Here is a 20248-nt window from a genome sequence, read left to right as displayed (position 1 = left end):
AAGGTGGATAAGCATTTTGATAAATACCGGTAATTTCACTAGGGATGCCATTGAGATAAAAGAATTTGCCACACGTTAATAACAGCTGTGAGTTGTTTACCTTGTCATTATTCATTTTATTTAAAAATTATGAATTTTTAATTAGCAGAAAAAAATATTTGTTACTGATTACCAAGTCTTATATGACTCTAAAGTATAATGACAAAACTCAGGTGCAGTAGGCAGTCGGTTTTACTGTTAAACATAACATTGCATTTCAGGACATTTTGTTCGTTAGATTCACCATTACTTTGAAAATTTTGTCAAGGCGATGGACAGAAACGGCGATGCTTTTCAGCGTTTAAGAAATAAGTTTGGTGTCAAGAAAACTGAAGCCAAAATTAAAGAAAGTGTTTTTGTTGTTCCTGATATCCGTGAACTGATGCTTGACGAACAGTTCAAAAGAAAACTGAAACCCACTGAATCAGCAGCATGGGAAGCATTCGTGCAAATTGTCCAGAATTTTCTTGGCAGTCACAGAGGAAGAATAATGCTAAGCTTATGGAGAACCTGCTGAAAGCGTATCAGCTTATGGGAGCCCAAATGTCATTGAAGATGCATCTTTTACATTCTCATCTCGACTTTTTTCAACCAAATCTAAGTGATGTCAGAGATGAGCACGGGGAAGGATTTCATCAAGATACAAAGGTGATGGAAAACCGATATCAGGGAAAATGTACTCCGAGCATAGTGACTACTGTTGGCTCATGCAAACAGAGACGGATGTGCAGTACAAGCGCAAAAGCAATTGCCTCAGACAATTTTGAGCACACTGACCTTGCTTTTATATTGAGGTAAATTGACATAAACATGTTTTAAAGTATCTTTTGGTTTGTTTTCAGAATAAACACATCAAAATAATTTTGGTCTGTGGTGGGTTCGCACCCTGCCCAGGATTGGTTCCTGCCTTGTGCCCTGTGTTGGCTGGGATTGGCTCCAGCAGACCCCCGTGACCCTGTGTTCGGATTCAGCAGGTTGGTAGATGGATGGATGGAAATAATTATGGTGGGACATAGTCCAAACTCCAGATACCATGTTGCTATATTGATATTCAAAAGTGTAAAAACGTCAATGATGTGTATCTCAAAAACCTGATGTGCTAGCTTAATTCCGATTTCATATATGAAATAACTGTAAAAAACTTAAAGAGCTGGTCTGAAGTTCCCAGTAGCAATCAAAAAATATTTTTATGTAGACCGTTATCAGCCCGTGCACTCACTGGCTCTCGCTCAAAGGGTTACATTTAGAACATGCAGTGACTGGGAGAATAGGCAAACTTCACAGACACATATCTCTGCCCTGAATATAAACTCTGAATGGACCATGTAGCTCGGTGCTGGCAACAGCGCTGACCATTGTGCCTGTCTGACATCTCTTTTTTAGGTTGTATTTGCTGTGCTTTATTTATTTACCCAGCATTTTATTTATAAATTGTATTTGTTAATCAAAGAACAAGTGTCAAAAATAAGAAGTTAGATGTATGTATTAACTACACATGATATTGCAAGGTGACCTGGGGCCTCATGTATAAACGGTGCGTACGCACAGAAATGTTGCGTACGAATGTTTCCACGCTCAAATCGCGATGTATAAAACCTAAACTTGGCGTAAAGCCACGCACATTTCCATAGTAACTCATGCCCTGGCGTACGCAATTTCTCCGCTCGGCTTTGCAGGCTGGTGGCACCCAGCGTCAAAGCAGTGCTACTGTTCCTGTGTGGTCAACCTTTCTTTCTTAGATCCACATTCCTGACGCGGCTTTATAAATACACTGAAACTAACTGCATATTGTTTATTAGTGTAATGCATCTGATTGTAATTAACCTGCAGCAATATAATGGTCCAGGGAATAGCCATAGCATTCCAAATACCATAACTGAATTAGCGTTGTTACTCTCACTGCACTTCTTCTTCTTCTTTCAGCTGCTCCCGTTAAGGGTTGCCACAGCAGATCATCTTTTTCCATATTACTCTCACTGCACCACTCGGACTATTTATATCACTGTATCTGAGTGGGGAATCACAGCAGCAGCTGATGGGAAAGAGAATTATCGGTACACAGCATGAAGCAGACACTGCCTTAGCCACGGCAAAACGCTTTAGAGACTTCCCAGTACGGACTTCGCGGTTTAGAAAAAGTTTCGTCCCAAACACACTCAATCAGTCCATCAAGTGCTCCTTGTAGAACTGTTTACTTATAAGTACAATTACCTCACTGTAAACTTGCACTACAGTTATAATATTGCACAACCTGCGCCACTTTATAAAGTGCGTATCTACATATGATGACGGTATTCATTTTTAAGATGAAATGCAGCAAAATATGTTGATTATATTATACAGATAAAACTTTAACTTCATTTAAATAATCTATATTGTTAATAATTAAACATGGGAGGACTCGGTGCCGCAGCGCTAGCTAGTTCAGGGATTGTTCCTGCATTGTGTTGTATTCTTGCGCTGACGTGACACAGGAAAGATAGACGGATAGAATAATTAAACATGTACTACGAAGATATTTCAATGTTCCTTAAAAGTTTTGAAGAATCGGCGTTCTAAGCTTACAAATGGCTTCACGTCTATTACATAGCTGATTGTGTGGCGATTGGGTATTTGGAGAAAGAAAAGTAGGGACAGGAATAGTACGTTTGAAAGAGACAGTACTGCTGTGATAAATTATTTCATTGAAGGTGACGCATGGCGCAGCAAGCCTCTTGTGTGAGATACAGTATGAACAAGCACTGCGCCACCGTGTTCCCATGTTTAATAAAATGCTTTTATTCCTATCATCATGAAAAAGATATCACGTATACATCTCAGTATTGTAATTATTCAGAGAGCTGTAATATCACGAATGTAATGGATTATGTGTCCTGTCGGAGAAAGAGAAAGCCCGTTTAAGAAGCAGGTAGTAATTCACACACAGAGCACAAAGAAGATCAAATACAGAACAAAGCATTTAACGTCCTACTTTAGTTACAATGGGATTTGAGAAACTAGTAAATTAAACGATTTTAAGATGAAGTTTATGATGTTCTACTTTAATGGCAAAATAAACTACGTGATCTATAATAATAAAAGGCAAAGCCCTCACTGACTGACTCACTGACTGACTGACTCACTCATCACTAATTCTCCAACTTCCCGTGTAGGTGGAAGGCTGAAATTTGGCAGGCTCATTCCTTACAGCTTACTTACAAAAGTTAGGCAGGTTTCATTTCGAAATTCAAAGCGTAATGGTCATAACTGGAACATATTTTTTGTCCATACACTGTAATGGAGGAGGCGGAGTCACGTATCGCGTCATCATGCCTCCTACGTAATCACGTGAACTAAAAACAAGGAAGAGATTTACAGCACGAGTCACACGCGGGAACGAAGGTAAATGACGTTAATTTTTGACTGTCTTTTAATACTGTGTAAGCATACATATTAACACATGTGCAATTAAACGTGTGCATTTACGGGGTGATTTCTCAGGCTTAAAAGCTCACCTTTTATCAAACGCGGGAACAAAGGTAACTGACGTTGTTCACTGTCTTTTAATACTGTGTAACCATACATATTAACACATGTGCAATTAAACGTGTGCATTTACGGGGTGATTTCTCAGGCTTAAAAGCTCGCCTTTTACTAAAAAGGTAAATGCAAAACTATTTTCAATCAGTTTATTGAAACGCTCCCGTTAAGGATTGCAATAACATATTCGCGAGATAAAAGAACGAAGTAGGGGGAAATGGAGGAAGAGCCGCGAACAGCTAAGAGCAAAAAATTAATTAAACAATTGAGAACGGAGCGAGTTAAGCATACAAGCATGTTCATAAGGGAAAGAAAGCACGGTGTAAAACGTAAGTTTAAATTAAGTTTATAGAAACGCTCCCGCTGCGGATTGCAATAACATATTCGCGAGATAAAAGTTTAATGAGAACACACGAGGTATAAACGAACCACACGCCGTGGCGCAACGTTAGGGGCAACAGTTTCAACCATTCTATGATCTGCTTCTCGCAACTGAAAGACGGCACATGGCGGATGTTAGCCGACTTGCTGACCGCAACGTTAGGGGCTTCAACTATGGCGCTGACGCCACATCTCAGTGCCAACACTTTGCAGACTGTACTTAAAAGACACGCCCTCCTCACTGGACAGTTAAAAACACCAATCAAACTAACGATGACATCAAGTATTACCCAATCAAAAGTAGGAAAGGAGGCATCTTCATAAAATGCGTGTGGGATGATTTGCATGAGACGCTGCTTTAAAAAAAAAATGATTAAAAAAAATACGGGATAAATCCCGTCCAGTATTGATTCAAAACGGGACGCCCAATTTCATTCTCAAACGCGGCACGATTCCGTATTTTAAAGGACGGGTGGCAACCCTACAGTGCCAGGTAACCACCCATACAATCAGATTGTGATTCAGACTAGGAATGCAATGAATGTAATTACCCCGATCTACATACAAGGCGAAAGTCTTGCAACATTCAAAGATGATGGTTTGGGATAAGTACACCATACAACATAAAAGAGCTTATGAAGCCTTGAACTGAAAAAAGCAAGATCTCAGAGATCGTAAAAAAAAAAAAAGGAGGTAATGTCGTTTTACTCGCTGTAGATTTTAGTCAAACATTACCAGTTATTCCACGAGGGAGACCAGCAGATGAACTCAACGCGTGTTTAAAATCCATGCTTCTCCCACGCTCGGTTATATGTTGCGTGTTCTCAGGTAGGTACACCAAAAAATGTATACATTTAAGCATGTAATGGGCAAACAAAAAATGAGGTATACCCGAAGGCACTGCAGTAGTACTTTATGTAACTTTACTTCTTAAATGTTAATGTTTTACTGTTTAATAATTTATACGCTTCTTATATGTTGTTCAAATTATTTTATCAAAATACCACTGACAGCGCAATGCACGATAACATGGAGTGAATACACCATACGCATCCGTCCACGGCTGCCCTGCTGTGCGCAGATAGGAGTTGATTCTACAATAAAATAAAATAAACATAAAAAGAGTAAAACAATCATCACCCATAAACCGTGTGTGTGTGTATATATGTGTATATATATATATATGTTGATATGTGGATGTGTATATGTATATATATATATATATATATATATATATATGTAGATATGTATATATATGTGTATATGTATATGTATATATATGTTTATATGTGTGTGTGTGTATTTTATATATATATAAAACACAGCAACACTCATAACAATGACAACACAATTACATTGACAATCATGTTACGTTATTTTTAAAATGTTTCCTTTTTTTTTCATAACCTCTTTAACACACTACTTCTCCGCTGCGAAGCGCGGGTATTTTGCTAGTTACTAATAAACTACATGTACCCTAATATGCTTTCATATGACACTCAGACGGTGGGCTACGACTTGCCTTTTCACGGCGACTTTGAAATGCGATTTCTTTTTTATTTCGGGCACTGTGCGACTTTGTGAATTTGAGCCTTCGAGTTTCTCCGACACTCTGTCACTCGATCAACTTCCCTTTGTCGATTATACCACTGTTTAAACCAACAAATAGTACGTTTTTTCTTTGCCTCCACTTGGTATTCGCTGAAATTCTTATATTTTCCCCCGTGCTTTTCCCATTGTCTTTTCTCAGAAGGCTATTTATATCGATTTGCATATTCAAAGAGGCGTAATTCTGGGAGGAGTTGGGGCGGGACAGAAGGCGCATGCACGTGCGTTACTTTTCACGCTGATCGGGATTTATGTAGATAGATAGATAGATAGATGGATAGATGGATAGATGGATAGATAGATAGATACTTTATTAATCCCAGGGGGAAATTCACATACTCCAGCAGCAAAAAATATTAAATTAAAGAGTAATAAAAAATGCAGGTAAAAAACAGACAATAACTTGTAGTGGAAGAACGTGAAAGTTTGCCTGCGCACAGATTCCTGCATCTGGATTTTTCTGTGCGTACGCACATTCCCGCTTTTGTGCTTACGCCATGTTATAGTGTGAGTTCTACGCACAGCGTTATACATGAGGCCCCTGGTGATTAGCTCTGCTGCCCCTCAGCTCCATCTCTTGGGTTTATATCTCGGTTCTCTGTTTTTTCTGCTATGACCCTAAGGTGTGCAGGTCTACACTGGCTTAGTGTTATTGTGTACTGCAGGATTCTTTCCTGCCTTGTAACCAGTGCTGCTGGGACATGCTCCTGTCAACCTCAATTAGGTCAGAAAGGCTCAGAAAATGGATGAATGACTTCATCAATTGATAATTACTAATGGCAAGTAAATCTTGAATGTGTGTCAAAAGTCTCTATTTAGTAGAGCTCTTGGAAAAAAAATTATTGAGCGCTTGATTTAATTACTGATATTTACACTATAAGGCTTACTATGCACAAATACTTTTTAATTGGCAAAAGGCTATTAAAATCTTAACTATCAATTAGTACTTTCAGTCTTTCTGGTGCCTCTTCTACAAGAATGTTGTTGTCAAAATGTAAACCTAAGTAATTTCCATTGTGTGTGTATGTGTGCATGAACAGCCAGTTCTTCCACTCTACTGTAGAACACTGAACAACAGGTTCTAAGGAAGAAACAATTCATAATAATGGCTGCCATAGTATATAAAATAGAATAGCTGCACCAGACTGCATCTTTCACTTAGAAAGCAACTTTACATGGTTTCTTCTGCTTGATTCATAGTGCATATTTATGTGAGACCAAAACTTTTACACTGCAAAGTTACATTATGCCAAATGGTACCACAAAATGGTAACACGTTGGTCGACAATATGCAAACACAAATGTAAGGGAGTGGTTTCCCATAATGAGGAGGACTGTTAAAGCAAGGGAAAGAATTTAAACAGAAGCATTTCCCAATGACGCCTCCCAGTCACCCAGCCTACCTGGGTGAGTGCAAGGCCTGAAGCATTGCAAAAAGCACAACGACAACTGACCCAATCCCACCCGTTTCCCCAGGGCTGTTCAGATGTGCATGCATCTGCTTTTACTTCACACCTCCAACAATTTAAAACAAAGGAATTCAGGCCATAAACCAAGGGACCCTCCCAATGGACTTTAAGCAGAATTATTCGCTGTGATCGGGAGACCGTATAATTGAGAGTCATTAAGACAGTAAAAGGTTTTTATAATAGTTATGGCCTGCTTGGCCTTCTGCAAGGCGTGCGCTGTGTAACAGCAATAAACGTTGAAGGTACTTTTGTGTAAAACAGGCCATGCAGAATTAAGAGTGAATGGACTGTTTGCCCTCGGGGTATACTCAGCTTTCCATTATGCCGCTCCTACACAGGCTCATCTCAACCTGTTACATTACTCTTGCCAATGCAATCATCCACTTGCATGTTAGTTTGAGAGCTGGTTTGGACACTTGTGATCACTGGCACTGTGCTTATCACATCTGGAGCCAGAATAAATTACTTGACTACTACTATGAAAAGCAGAACAGTCCTAGATCAATGATAGGGGGAGATTTCTGCCAACTTATATATTGTTCCACTGACATAACAATTTGTAAAGTAACCTTTCAATCGGATGCGGATGTTCACACTACAGTACGCAAATGCATTTCAACTCTCATTTAATGCACGTACTCACAGGCATGCACAAAAATACAGGGAAGGGAAATGATAGCAAGGTACAGATGGCTATTTGGAGCAAAAATGTGTATAGGAAGAATAGATGAACAGTTTTACATAAATTATCTTAAAAACAAAATAATGTTGGCCTTTAAGATCCTTCTGGCTACTTGCTACTAAAACATTACGTATACTAAACACCGCTTTTCATAGTTGCATAGTATTTTGTCTTCTAACAAAAAAAAAAACCAATTTAAACCATATTCTGACCTGGCCATTATAATCTAATGATTTTCCTTTACCTAACACCTAAGTGCCTCCAAAAAATTAAATCTGGCCACCAAAACTCCATTACAATAAAAAGTTTAAAATTTTACAAACACATTCATAACAATGTCTCAAGGGTGGACCATGACAGATAGATGGATCTTGTTGCATCTTTCTGTAGCACCAATTTCCTTACAAAACAGATGTGTAAAGAATGAGACAGGTCACACATATTTTCATTGATAAAACTGGGGCTATTCCAGACCCTTAACATGACACTTGGTGCTATGCCTTTTGTGGGCAGAAACACTAAACATAAGAGGTCAAAAAGAGGAACTGAAAAGAAATAGAAATCCATACCAATAAAAAGTAGAAATACAAGGAAAAAATTCCATAATTATTTATGTAGTACTAGGGTGTTGTGACGTGTTAGCCATTATGAATGTAGTGAGAAGTCAAGCAAAATGACACCTTTTATTGGCTAACTGAAAAGATTACAATATGCAAGCTTTCAAGGCAACTCAGGCCCCTTCTTCAGACTGTTTGCACCGACCCCAGTCAAGCATACCATTTTAGTTCTTAATGAAAATATACTACCTCAATGGGAAAATTACAGCAAACTTACATACAACATTAAATGTTCTGAACGCCTTTCATATTTGCTTATCGCCTCTCATTATGGATTCAGGTTTAGACCATTCTTTCTGACTGCTTAAAAATAAATGTGAATGTTTCAGAGAAAACCTAACGTAAATGCTTTCACTAAACTCTTAAGTCTTCCTTTTCAGAAAAACATCTTACATACATAAAAAAGCTGTGGAAGAGGAAATAAAAAAAAATCATTTAAAATATGCTCTATTGGCTTAGTTTCTCAGTAGATACTGGTTGATGGTCTATCTAGAGCTCTTATCACAGAGCTTCCTCCTACATCCCATAGACATTAAGGTCAGATTACCTGGGCACCTCAAGGATGGCTACTGCTTTGAATACAAAGCTACCATGATAATTCCAATTCAAGAATTGCAGGGAGTCTAAGTAAATCAAGTAAATGGATGAGTAAAAAAACTAATTGTAAAAATAGAACCTGTCCAATTGTTGTGCTGAATATGTTGAACCATGATGTTAACAGTGTATATAGTGGTCATTTATATTTCAACAACAAAAAAAAGTAGAAACTGATTTGGTTTTGTAGACAGATTCTACTAGAGGTTACTAAAATGCAATTTAAACTATATTACAAGCCAAGTTAAGATAAAGAAAAATAGTACATATGGAGAAAAAACACACCCTTGAAGTAATAATACTTCAGTGAATGTTGCCCTTCCAGAATGTTTGTGCTAAAACCTCCACAAGGAAAGTGGTACTTGAATGAAATCAACAACCTTTGCAAAGTGAGCCTACAGTTTTGCCCTTGATTGGTGCCTTCTCCCGTTGTCAGGTTTCATTGCTTTGAGACTTTTCACCACAGCAGTACAGATTGGCCTGGTCCCTATATAAATTGCCCTAAAGTACTGAACCAATGCTCCTGCAAACTCCGTAAACAGACTAACACTGATGGGACTTCTGTCAAGCATGAGAAAACATGTGACATGGTAACCTCTATGCATTTGTGACTAATATTGATACATAACCAAAATAATATATTTTTTACTTGAAAACCAAAAACCACATATGCTCAGATGACATGATGTTAGCACAAAATTCAAATACGTAAAAACAAAACCTAAAACTGTTAAATGAACCACATTATCCTCCTCCCCACAACTAAACCATGAAACCACTCTGACATTTTGTTTGAGGGCTATTGAGGAAAAAAGTAACTCAGTTTGCTGAGAACATATAATTTCTTTCCCCTAATAAACAAAATGGGAATAAAAAAAAATCAAAATGATACTGAAATACTGTATATTTCTCAAGGCTTTGAACTCTAATACAGTTACTTCAAGTTCTACTTCAAGGAGGCTATATGTGTGGTTTCTACTCGATTCAATCTCGTTAGAATCTGAACAATCATGTGTGTGTGTGTGTGTGTGTGTGTGTATATATATGAGTGCATCTTTTGCGGAACTGCATCTCCATCCAGGTTTGGTCCCCACCTTGTACCCAGTGTTACAGGCACCAGCTCTCACAACCCTTAATATGATAAGCATATTATAGAAGGTATGGATGGACATCTTTGCAAACAAAAACTAAAATACCTTTGCCAAACAATACTGCTCTGTTTCAGTCTCAAACTAGAACATTATTGTATGTACAATTCACAAAATCACTTTCCTTTTTACCCCAAAAAAGCCAAAGCTTGTTCTGGTAGCAACAGTTACAACACAGGAACCAACCACAGAATCTCTGATTAAACTAACACACATCTTTGACATACAGAAATGAACCAAGGAAAATATGAATATTATTTTGTGAAATCAGAAACTGGATTTACTTATGTCCTTACACTAAAAATGGTTTCTTTTTGCTTTGCTCTTGTATTTTGAGGGTACTGTCACATAGTATCCACACCTAAGCCATACATGCATTGTCTATGGTAGTCTATACACATTTTTTTTTGTTCTTTATTTCGCCTTATACAATTTCTTCTATTAGGAATTTGTTAGTTTCCACAGTTTTCAGCCACTGTACAGTGCCCCTGGAGTAATTACAGGTTAAGGGTCTTGCTCAAGGGGCCAGCAGAGTAGGATCTCTTTTGGCAGTGACGGGGATTCGAACCGGCAACCTTCTGGATACCAGCACAGATCCTTAGCCTCAGAGCCACCACTCCGCTCCATTTTCAGAGTATCCTTGGTTAAAAGCGAAATTGGTCAAAGCTAAAATATGCTTAAGTTCTTTAAACCTGCACATACATGCCATAAATCATGACTATTAAAAATAAATGCTCAAAACTTAATGAAAAACGAAAAAGTACAGAACAACAAATGAGTACTCGGTGAGTTATTCCTGAGAGCACCTCTTGCTTGAATTACAGTTTTGTTGGTAAGGTCTAGCAAGGGAAGACACCTATACAGTACATTAAAGTCCAATTTTAGTGTAATATAGCTGGCACTACAATGAATGTTTTACTTAAATACTATCACACATATACATTGGATTCAGGCCATTAGGCTAAAAGAACAATGAAAAGGTGTAAAGACTTTCTATAGGTGCTAATGCTGTGAGCCTATTTATTGCTAAATATCAGAATACGCTACTTAGTAGATGGCCCTGGACTTTAAAAAAACAATGATCCCATTTCAATCGTCATGTCTGACTCATCATATGACTTAGACAAGCTTAACCTAGCTGGGCTCTAAAACAAATATGTAATTTGTGAATATAAGGCATTTATTGTACAACATAAACACGGGGTATGTAAGATTGCACGGCAGTGCAGTTAATGTTGTCATCTTTGTGTTGCTTTTCCCTCTGATACTGATAATAAAGGTGACATATTTGATTAAATCGCAGTTTTAAATAAATGAAGAGCAAGTGAGTAAGGGTATATAATTGAGTATTCCATAAAGTCAACTGGTGTTTAATCCAAGGTTGCATTTACTCAGGTTAGTTAAGGCCAAAGTAAAATGATAAAAGCTATCAGCAGCCTGACTCCTGCAGGCAAGTCATACTTGTCTTAGAGGTATGTGGGTAAGAGTAACACTTCCTGTATGACTCGAAGACAAAGAAGGTGACTCATACTACTGGTTGGAAACAGAATGTGAAGAAAATGAAAGTATTTAAAGTCACAAAAGATAAAAAAAAAATGGACACATTGGCAACAATCAATAAAGGCACCTTCGCTACGACTGACCTCCGTGAAAGGACAGCTACTGTATGTCAGTCAATGGTAGAATGTAGTCCATCCCTGTCTCTGATATACTTTGTCATGCCTTCATCGTCACTCATCTGGCTTATTACAAGTCTCTCCTCAACGGACTTTCCTTGCAGTTTATCAACCGACTACAACTTCAAGGTGAAACAACAACAGTCATGACTCAGACCAAATACAGCAGTCGCATCACACTGGCTTTTGTCAGATACACAATTGTCTATCTGCTGTTAACGTACAAAATTGTCAACACGAACACCCCAGTTTATTTCAGTCCACTCAGGTATCTCGTGCACACACTTCGGTCCACAAAGTCTCTCTGCGGTAAATATTCTTAGCTTGTTGCCACCTACACTCTCTGGAAGTCCCTACTTACATTAGTTATTGAGGCCACATTTATCTGTACATTTGTACTATTTTCATTATTACTGTACTCATTTTTTATTTTGAACACAAGATTGCAATCTTGTCTGATTACTGTGCATAGTAGTCACAGTTCTTTATAAAACTAAGCTCTCACATGAATATCTCAGAAGAACAGCAGGTTGGGGGGTGGAGGTCTGGTTTGTCCCAAATCTGCACTCTTTATTCCTGTTCTCTCAAATAATAGTAAATTTCCTGTCTAAGTCGCTGCGTTTCTTCTGGCTCCTGCTTGATCCTTAAACAATACTCCAGAATGGCAGGGGTGGGGGTGGCTTTGGATGCATTTTTAATAAACACCACAAAAACAGTATGTGTGCAGCTTAAAGTTAAACCTTTATTAAAGTGAAATTAAAATGCAAGGCTATTGTAACAGGAATGAACAAAAGTTGCATCATTAAAACGTTTGATGCCGACAGTATAAATAAGCCATAGTGTATTCAAAAAGCGTTTAAATTACAAATCACCGTGGAATGCGCAGAATAAAATGTATATGAAAGAGAGTAAACGTAAAAGGAGTACATTACAAAAGGGTGCACCCAAACAAAATTGTATACTTAATGATTCCTCTAAAGCTAAATAGGGAGACGCGTTTTTGACGGTCAGATTTACTACTAGAGTGAGCACAAGACTAATCCGTGAGCAGCTTCCGGAGGTGTTCTTTAGCCCCCCTACTTTACGAGAAGCCACATGCAGCTAAAAGCAGTGAGAGGAGGTGTAGGGGTGGGGATCTCACATTGAAAGCACACCTGCCAACAGTGTACACAAGTCCTACCCTGCAAAGTAAACTTCAGCAGCCCCGCACTGACTCACAGAAACATACCCTCCTCCTCCTCCTCATCATCATCATCAGCTGCCGAAGCTCTACAGGCTGTCCCAGCGCACGCTGCCAGACTCGGTGACGACACCAACAAAGCCAATTAGACAAACTGTTGCGCCGGCGTCGGCAGCATGAAAGAAAGGGCCACTTTGACAAACACCCCCCCCCCCCCCAAGCGACTACAAAGGGCACAAAAATAAACACAATCTATCTGGGGTTGTACGAAAAGTGTGTCTCCCTCAGTATCTTCACATCAGCGGTCAAACATTTTTGCAATCAGCTTGCGATAGAAAGAAATAAATGCTGGGCACGCATCCAAGTGCTGTAACTTGTAAGGCAACTGCCAAAGCAAACTGGAAATGAAACGCCTCACAATGCGGATATACGCCGCCGTCATACTGTCTGCCAAACGATTAAAGAGTCTCCCCTCCTCCTCCTCCTACTGCCCCCCTCCTTTTAATGATTTGCATTTCAGGACAAACTCGTTGAGGCGAGCAGGCATTGCGGAGAGACTAGGCGGTTCAGGGTGTCGTGACGGATCTACGGCTTTCTGCCCCCTGGGGTTGACTCGGTTATGACACTTGCATGGCTCCGGTAACCCATGCCCTCCCCTTTTGTGGATCAGCGGAACGCCGGCTTCAAAGCACAGCCATTTCAGCAAACACCCTGGCAGAATAAGGCTGATCAATTCATTTTTTTATCTACATCTGAAACGAAAAGACGTGCGATCTGAAACTGTTACATACACTCTCAAGACTATTAGCACTCGTTCTGTCACTTGGTCGGCATCGCCGTGTAAAAACTAATCAATTAACTACAGTAATTAAATATTTTCGCAACTGAAACCTCCACCCCGGAGTTCCCCTCGCCTATTAAACGAGGCAAGCGAGGCGTAAAAAAGCAAGAGCCACACGACTGATCTTGTCGCTTCACCTCCTCCTTTAAGTTACCCTCTCCGCTTGAAATGTGCGTTGCTCTTCATCCCCCCCCCCCCCAAAACAAAATACACAACTCGAGCGGACACATATACACAAAAACAGCGGGACGTATTACCTCAAATTTGTAGTGAAAATTTAGTTTCCAGCCCAGCAGGCAGTAATATCCATTGCCTCTCCGACGGACTTTGTTGTTAGTAGATGCTGCGGGGTCGGAGCACACTTGGCTGTGGATGCCCTGCTTGTGGGCGGGGCTAGGTCGACGGGGAAGGCGATAAGGGCGGGGTCAAGCAGCACCTGCTCTGCGGGACACGCCTTCCAGCCAACGGCTTGACGCGAGTAAGAATTACAGGCCGTGACTCGACATGCGCACGCACGCAGAGCGCAGAGCTCGGGGGTCGCACGCGTCAGGCAGTCTGCTCGCTTTATTCAGAGCGCGGCGACTACAAATCTTTGCCGGGTCAGTGCTAAGAAAAAAAAGGAATATAAATCTTTTGCCATGAAGGAATACGTAGTATAACGAATACCCTTCTTAACTGACACTGTGTAAGTTGTTGTATTAGTATGGCATCTTGAACACCGAGTCGCGCCACAACGAGCACAAAAAGTGTAACATCGTCATCCAGGAAACAAGGACAGCCAATGAACTGAAAGAAAGGTGTTACGGGGCATATTTGAGTAATGGCAGATTATACATAAACAAGCAGGCATTTTAAATATCAAGAAGCCCATCTACAAGCTTCTGGGGAATCATCTGAGAAACACTGGTTGCCCAAAGGAATGCCATCATACAAGAAAGATGCGAAAAGTAATCTCAGGTTTGATCACACTATCTTCCACTGCTACGTGCTATATAATATTACAAATTTTCTGAGCAATCTCTTCTCTTTCTGATAGTCTCTGTGCTGCTTTTTATTTTTGTTAGAATCTGAGTAGCATTCTGGGTAAAAAAGCATATTAAAGTAAATATATGTAAAGCAGAGGTGTGACCAGAACGTCATGTGTGGGTGGGCATTTGGATTGTCTGGGGGGGGGGGGGCAAAAAATAACCATCCATCCATCCATCCCCATTTGTGTAGGGGGGTCAAATAATAACAACAACATAGTTTTATATAACATATAAAAGCAAAAATTGTGGCATAAATCATAACCTATTGTTCAATAAAATTAACAGAGGCAATGGAACTTGTATTATTATTTTTTGTGAACAAATATAGAACTACATCTACAGGTAAATATCAATAAAGTCAAATGTATACAACATATGAGAGCAAGAACAGAAACGTGGCTTATTGTAGTCATGGGAGGCTATAGGACATCAGTTTCCAGTGTTTAACCTGGATATTATCTACAGGACCAGTCTGCAGTTACTCTTGGCAAATTCTGAAATAAATTCATTCATGTCTAGATTTTCTGTGATGTTTTTCTCATGTGCCAGAATGACTAAATTTCTCTTCCTTGAATGCAGCAGTGTTTGGCGGATTGGAGTGAGAATGCGGTTCAAAGTAGAGACAGAGCTTTCGTATGCAGCTGAAGACACACCAATGATAAGTGCTGTGATGCAGACATGGCTCTGACGTGCGGGATACTAGACGCGTGTTTGTGGAAGCCGCCACCGTCTTTTTCTAGAGCTCTTTTCCAATTAGTGTAGTCGTGTTTGGTGAATATGTCCTCGCGGTCCGAATTGGAAACACTAAATTTGCAGCAGGCAAAGCAAAAGCTGCCATCACAGACAACAGAATACTCAAGCCATGGTCGAGACTGATACCAGCTTGCACTAAAACATCTGAGTGTCTTTCCGATTGCGTGCTTGGGATAATTAATTAAAATGGGCTGGGATGGGCTATCCATATTTAAGTCAGGCAGACCGGACTGTATATTTTGTTGAAGGCAGAGGTTTGGAGTACCCAACACGGGCGCAGAGCTGGAGGATTGTGTAGGCTTATCTACATCTTTTGGAGTTTCAGTTCCCGACATGGGTGCGCTGTGCTCCGTGTTGATAGTGGTGCTGGGCTCAACCATGGAGCCAGCAGCTTGCGGAGGGACAGAGGTTGAAGATGTCTGCTTTTTAATAAGCCACCTATGCATAGTCTTTGGTGTTACCAACCAGAAAATAAAAGAAGAATGGAACATATACGCTGTTTTAATTAAAGAATGCGGTCAACAGGATCAAAACGTGCTGCAAGATGTGTGGCGAAGTGAACTGTGAGCAGCACGGTGCCTGTCTATTGGAGGAGGCACTGACGGATACGCTGCCAAATTCAAACGGGCCGATTGGAAAGCAACTCAGTTTTGAAAATCAAATGTTATTCTTCACCAGAGTTTTCATTGGACAGACAGAGCATTTTGCAGGGTGGGCACGGCTTGTTTCTGGGGGAGCAGTGCCCCCCCCCCAGCCCCCCCGTGGTCACGCCTCTGATGTAAAGTGTACTGTGTTTATTTTTTAAATGCTTTTTAACATAAAATCGGAATTAACTCAAATATTATACGCACACTTATAGCACTCTATGAGCCTGCAGAGATAAAAGGGGTAAGGGCTTAAGGGTGTTATGTTACATTTTGGGGATTCTTTTAGGTTAAAATAGGATGAAACCTTGACCTGCTCAGTACTTAAAGTGTAATGTACTATAGCACCGGTGCTGAGCAGCAAATGGATTCTTTGCTCTTTACATGGCTCTTTTAGGTGGGTGGCTATACTTAAAAAGACCGTTCACTGTTGCCACACAGGATGGAATTCATATGCGACTTTGGCAGGCATTGTTTTTCTAGGTTACCCTGAAGCTGCCTCTAAAGCTGCACATCTACATCATGGAATGCCACAAACTTGCCACCGCTGTTAGGGTATTGTCAGATTTGCCTCTCTGTTATATTTCAGGATGTAATAGCAACTTTATACTGAAGTAGAAAAAGTATGTCGCTTCTAAAAGTTTAAAAAGAACAAACTAAAATCTAAAACTTTACTCTGAAGAGGATATGCTGTTACTCTGATACATGTAATCAATCATGTCTATATCATGTAGATTCTCTCCTTCTGATGGTTAAATTAAAAGCAGATTCAGGAAGGTTTAATGTAATACACTAGGCATAAGGTTATGAGTTGCATTGTTTCCCAGATGCAAATTCAACCATGCCCAGAAATGTGCAAAATGTGCTGTATGTGGAATATAAGTACATAAGATTGTATAAGATCATAGACAAATGTGTAAATCATAAACATACACACTAGACTAGTAAATTACTTTTATATGAAGCAGTTCTTGGTCTGATTTTACTTTATTATTTTTTACCATCAACACCTCTTGTGTGGCCTAATGTACCATCCCTTCTTTGGCAACAGGTAAGCTTTTCATTCCTTATACCTGACCTCAGCTCCTTCAAGTGTCAGATTACACACCTTTTATTTTACCTCCTATTTGACAAATGCAGTGTTATATTAAAGCAGAAAATTGGGGCAGTGATTAATACCATTATGCCAGAGCTCCAGGGACATGAGATCAGTTTTGTCAAAATAAGTTACTGTCTACATGGATTTTGTCTGTTTTCCCTATGTGTTTTCATTGTGTTTAATTTTCAAGGCAAAACTGGTTCAGTTTAAGGATAGGCTGTGTCTTTTGTCAGCCTTGTAAATAAATAAAAGGGGTTCATAAAAAAAAAATAAGTGAATATTTTTATAGTATCGTCTGTATACAAATGTATGAGTATATAAAGATGAAAGTATGTGAAAAGCAACACTCTAGCTCACAATATAAAGTGGAAAACACTGCATAGGTTTTATCTACTTAAAATGCAAAGGTCTTAGTAGTTTGCAAGAGGCTAAAGATCCACCTGGTTGTTACTTCAGTTCTTTTCAACATGCAACTTTAAGCACTCATGACACTTTCAACAACCAACTTTTCAAATAGAGAAAGGCACCTGTTTTGGTGCTAGTCTCTCCCTGCTTCTGTAAAATCAATTAAAATATATAAATATGTATTTTTTAGAAATAGCAAATGATGTATAAATACCCAGAGATATGTACTTCAATTGTATTCATTCTGTGATTTAATCCTAAAAATTCTTCAGAAAAATGCTCTAAAGCTCCTACTTCAATATGAGAACAAACTGTTATATATAATTATATTGTATGTTGTAATAGATAGATGTTATATGTATGCATTTTTAGAAAATTAAAAGAATGAAAGAAGATAAAAATATCTACTAAATACAAACTTTTATTAATAAAAAAATAAATATCCTTAAGTTAGGGTTAAAATCCAAATGGATGCTGCAGAGTTTTAAAATAAAACAATTATTTGGATTGGCCTGCACCAGGTACAGTTTGTGTCAGGATTAGTCATAATAGGTAGGTACAAAAGACTAAATAGGTTAGTAAGTGTAGTGATCCCTAGTGAAAAAGCAAACTCTGAAATGTCTTTTAGAACCACTAGAGGCCAGCAACTAACCAAAAGGCTTGTTTAAAAGAAATTTACTAGGGAAACAAGATTGATGACAGGTTGTGAACCTTGTCAGTGGCTGCTTTGTAAGCTGAAAGCAAATTAGACCTTTTTTGTGTTAAGCAGGGAGCACAGATTGTGATGTTTTAATTGCTGTATGTGGCTTTCACTGAGGCTGAATGATTTGTTTACTCTTTGCTGGTATCCACACTGCTGGGAAAGATGCTAGGTGGATGTATCAGTGGCCAGAATATACAGTATTTGAAATGCAACATTGATATCCTGCATGTGTGACTTTTGTTTTGGTAACAATTCCCATATTACAGTAATTGCTGGTAATTTAACATAATCTCGTACCAGGTACAGAATGTCTGTCTGTAAAGAACTGCTGTACATCTTCTCAAGTGTATTTCTGTTCACTAGCTCTATTAATAAAATTGACCACATGTATATGTTGTTGTATTCCGTTTTAGTAGCACATTAGTTTACTGTTTATTATAAACTACTCAAACATTTGGTACTGCATTTAGAGTGCCTTACATCCACTTTTGGTAACTACTCTCTCCATTTCAGAATTATTGGGAGCTGATATCTTTCAAAGCAGCACCAAAACATAGGCAGACAGAAGCCATAGATGGCATGCTTGTTTATCCCATGGTATATTCATGTTTATACCCACAGTCAGTCAGTCTCCCCTCAGTCTGCTCTTCATGTGGGGGTAAACCAGTGCATATAATGAGGAGAAATGGTAAATTCCATTAAGACAGTCACTAAGCTAGGGATCAATCCTATGCCTGTAAAGTTTTTGGTAACCAGTGCAAACTACTTAGCACATGGAAGTAAGAAAGTTATATACTGTATATGCTATATATACTGCAGCATCATGTTGTCTTGTGAATTGCCTTGTGATGGCACATGCTGTTAATGCTGCTATGTAATATAGATTTTGATTGAAAATCATAATTGTAATTATTCATAATCAGAATCTGTTAAGCATCTTAGCCAATCACAAATGAAGAAAACAAATTACTAATTAAAAGTCATGCGTTGGAAGATAAAAGTTAAGAGGTAGTAAAAACATCAGCTATTGCAGAAACAAAACACATTAGATACATTTGTACATGTTTATTTGCATTCTGAATTTTTTATTTTAAAAATGAAAATGTATTATGTCTCTTTGAATTTCCTCATTTTTAAAATATATATGAAGTAGCTGTCCATCTATTTTCTAAGCCTCTCAACCTGTCCCAGCCCTTTCCCAAGCATATTTATACTTGGGACAAATTGCAGTCATCTGCTACCTGATTAGCACAAATTTATAATGAGGAAGAAAAACAAGATTTCTTGGGAGAATACAGAAACAGATAGAACACGTAAAACCCACACATAGAGTGGCCAGGCCAGGATTTAAATCATTACTCAATTATGCCACCTATATGTGAGATTTAAGAGGGTGCAAAAACAGGTACCATTTACAGCCTTACTATATGAATTACAATCTCTAAAGTTAAATTACATATCAAGCAGTTTTCTAAATTCACTTTTTTCTGGTCAGGAGGCAGGATCTATTCCTGGGTTTGATGGTAGGCCACTGCACATTGTACTCATATATCCATAGATTCACATGACTAGAGCTATTGATCAAAATAAAAATATATATTTTTCAGCTGTAGAAGGAAAGCAGTATTCCTTAAGGAATTCCACACTCAAGGAAAGAAATAAAAACTCCATAGACACACCCCACTTTTATATCAAATTTGGATCTTGTTGATGGTAGTTGACAAAAGTATCTGCCATGTATAAAAATATATAGCTTAATTTACTGTGGAAGGGGGATTTCAAATATTATAGTAAGTCCATCTTTCCATCAGCTTTTTGAACTCACATCTTCCAGTATACAATCATCACAAGACAGCTGTGTG

General features: G+C 38.8%; 1 protein-coding gene across 5 annotated transcripts in view; it reads right to left on the bottom strand.

Annotated features, from left to right (window-relative positions):
- The window catches only part of gse1b (Gse1 coiled-coil protein b), a 745433-nt gene that overhangs the window by 78470 nt on the left and 646715 nt on the right, over positions 1-20248 (bottom strand). Inside the window, exon 1 of one of the 5 annotated variants that reach the window (XM_028809831.2) lies at positions 14012-14160. The exons of the other annotated variants lie outside the window; for them this stretch is intronic. The gene's annotated coding sequence lies outside the window, so the exon portion shown is untranslated. Of the gene's footprint in view, positions 1-14011; positions 14161-20248 lie in introns of those variants that run through there. 5 annotated transcript variants of the gene reach the window in all.

This window comes from Erpetoichthys calabaricus, chromosome 9 (genome assembly GCF_900747795.2).
Source record: "Erpetoichthys calabaricus chromosome 9, fErpCal1.3, whole genome shotgun sequence".
NCBI classification, from domain to species: domain Eukaryota; kingdom Metazoa; phylum Chordata; class Cladistia; order Polypteriformes; family Polypteridae; genus Erpetoichthys; species Erpetoichthys calabaricus.
This window is presented reverse-complemented; position numbering and strand designations above follow the sequence as displayed.